Genomic DNA, 3,660 nt, shown 5'->3' on the forward strand with positions numbered 1-3,660 from the left:
TAAGTATTACTGTTTACTAAAAAAAATGATGTTTATCCCACATTGGTTGTGTGTGTCTAGTATCCGTTATTTATAACTTCAATCTATAACTACAAAAGTTAGACCCCTTTTGTAGTTGTACTCTAGTTAAATAATGTATTATAAATCTGGTTTAAAACACTAATATTATTATTTTCATATGCGGTCTAATAAGTATTACTGTTTACTAAAAAAAATGATGTTTATCCCACATTGGTTGTGTGTGTCTAGTATCCGTTATTTATAACTCCAATCTATAACTACAAAAGTTAGACCCCTTTTGTAGTTGTACTCTAGTTAAATAATGTATTATAAATCTGGTTTAAAACACTAATATTATTATTTTCATGTGCGGTCTAATAAGTATTACTGTTTACTAAAAAAAAATTATGTTTATCCCACATTAGTTGTATATGTCTAGTGTCTGTTATTTATAATTTCAGTCTACAACTACAAAGGTTAGACTCTTTTGTAGTTATACTCTAGTTAAATAATGTATTATAAACCTGATTTAAAATAATTGTTAAATGGCAAAAAATGAGTACATCAAAAATAACTCCTCATAGAGGTGAACCTATAAGACACATTATTGAGGACACCTTATTTATATTTCTTGCATGTTATACATATAAGCACAAAGTTTAGGAATTTGTGAGATATAAAATTATATATTTTTATCAAACACACAACCGAAAAATTTTACATTTATCAATACTAATGGAGACTTACTTAAAAAATCCCTGTATTAATGCTAAGTCCTTTTTTTTTATACAAAAGCAAACCATTGATCAAAGCAATAAAAGAATGTTCGTACAAATGTAAAATTAAGGATGATAATACCGCATTATATTTCAATATCATGTACATCACAAATTCCATTTGTACTCTTATATCAAGACTAAATTAATTACCAAACTTCTCCAATTCCCACTTCTTTAAATATTTAAGTTTCCATTGATCTGCAGCTGAAGATGAGGAAAGCAACAAAAATTTAACATTGTCATCTGCTTCATTTTTAAATCTCTCCGTTAATGTGGCCCAACTTGCTAACAAAAGTTACCCCGTAAAAAGAAACCCTGAAAGAACAATTCATTGCAGGCATGGAGCAATATAAAAATTAATATGTAGAATCCAGAAGAATGAGGGCTCCTTGTTAATTTGTTCAAGAACATCAGTAGCATAAAATCTTGTTAAAAAAGAAAAAAAAAATACCCACTATACATATGCAAAAGTCAAAATTTTCAAAATAAACGTGCAGGGATGAAATAAAGCATAGATATAAGATTAGGAATTGGAAAATAAAAAATTTCCCTCTTTATATATGTATATATATATAAATGATAAAGAAGGAATAAACTTTTGTAAATTTTTTTTTTAAGTGCCATAAAAAAGCTCATATAAAGATGATTATGTAAAAAAAACAATTATATAATCACCATACGTGAATGGATAGAGTAGATACATTTTACCATCCCAAAGGAAACTTGGTTCCCTCCTCAGTGATGGAGCAGCATACCGTGGAAGTGCCATCGCTAAGGGGAAAAATTGTAAAAACTATAATTAGAGGAGAAAAAGTCTTGTGCCAATTTTATTTTTCCCAAAAAGCAAACCTGAAAACCAAAAGGGAAAAATGTTTCAAAACTAAAATCGAATATGTATGAAAAATTAACAATAAATATACAAAAGAGTATCTTAATTACGCCTAAAGAAATATATAGTTTTGAATAAATTTATGATAATCCCTATCGCAAAACCAAAAACTAAAAGTTAGAGCTTTCCCATCAAATCAAAGCAAATAAAAATAAGAAAACAAATGATATTAAACAAGGTAAAATAAAGCCAGTGGTACTCACTAGTTGGTAGAATGCATTTATATGACATCTCATCATTTGAAAGATTCATATGCTCCCTTGAATGGACCACAAAATAAGGCAAAATAAGAGTTAATCGAAAATTAAATGTGATGAGCAATAGATAGATAATAACAATAGTAGCAACAATTTGAAGTAATTAATCTAAAGTAAAAATTGTGGGGATAAAAGCCCAAGTTCGTATATTGGGTCTTGGGCCCTATATTTGAGGATGTGGGTATGTCCGAGAAGGAGTAAACGATTGGGAGAGGCCCGATAGTGGAGAATCACATAGGTAAAGGATGGAAGAGCGTAGTTCGAGAAGTATATCCTTCTCGGATACGATAAATATCGATCAAGCAAGTATTGGAGCGATTTAGGTGATCTTCCAGAGAGTTCCAACGATAAGGATGAACTTCAGACACGTAAAAAGGTGATAAGAATACGGAAATATCTAAAGGAAAAACTACTACCACCGCATTAAATGTACTGCAGCAACTTTTCTGACCGCATTTATATGGAGAAAACCCCTGAACATTGCAAACTCAACCACCACCATGCAAAGAGAGTCAAAGAAGATGCCTGATGGGACATATACTCAAGTGAAGATTTAGATGATTAACAAGTTTACAAACAAGATGGTCTAAGGAAAAATTACATAATGTAAAAGACCTCTCATAAGAGAGGGATTGGAAAAAATGAGGAAAAGGAGAGAGAAAAAGATTTACTGTAGCATTAAGGATTGTATTAGCTTTTTGAAACAGTAGCTCAGTTCATAGTTCATCTCCTTGGACACCAATTTAATCAAATTCTAAGTGTGTTTCTGTGCTTATTCATCTTTTAAATCCTTATTAGCTATTGTTTAATTTACAGATTGCCCAGTTCTTTCATCCACTCTCTACAAATTCATTGTATTGGGCTTATTGGGCTCACATTCCATCTCTTTTGGGCTTGGGCTACAAATCGTAATCCTACAAAAATAATATGAAGTATGGAGATTTTATTTATGTAATGAAAAAAAGTACCTAAAAAAATTGGTGTAGTACAAATCTTGTTCTACAAAATTCTTTGTTGAGAAATTGAGAGAGGAAGAAAGGTAAAGGTATGTTTTGTGGCTTAACCTTTATTATTTGAATCTAAATTTTGGATTATAAACAAAAGATAATTGAAGAAGAGTGGTGATTATTCTTTTAAGTTGTAACTGCACTAGATGATTTGACAAAAATAAAATTATAACCTAAAATTTAGGATATTTTAAAAACTTAATAATTTTTCTTAAATAAGTGAAAAAGAGTGGTGGATAACTGGAAATTCTTTTACCTACATAGAATAATCTCATTAAAGAAAATAAAAATTATACATGGATGATATAGAATAATCTCATAAAAAAAAACAAAAATAATATATGGATGATGGGATGAAGATAAGGGTTTTTTTTTTCAACTTTAATTTAGCATTAAAATCTAACTTAATGTGGTTTTTTTTTTATAAGAAAAAAAATTATTTTTAACCTAAAATTTAGGGTCTAAAAAATTAATAATTTTATTTAGATAAGTGAAAAGAGTGGTGGATAGTTAGAAATTCTTTTAACTATATGGGATAATGTCATAAAAATAATAAAAATAATACATGAACGATGGGATAAGGATAAGGGGTTCTTTTTTTCAACTCTAATATAGCTTTAAAATCTAACTTAACGCGGGTTTTTGTTATTAAAAAAAAAAGATTTTATAACCTAAAATTTAGGATTTTAAAATTTAATATTTTTACTTAAATTAGTGAAAAAGAATGA

This window comes from Quercus suber, unplaced genomic scaffold (assembly GCF_002906115.3).
Source record: "Quercus suber isolate HL8 unplaced genomic scaffold, Cork oak 2.0 scaffold_383, whole genome shotgun sequence".
In the NCBI taxonomy this organism is placed as follows: domain Eukaryota; kingdom Viridiplantae; phylum Streptophyta; class Magnoliopsida; order Fagales; family Fagaceae; genus Quercus; species Quercus suber.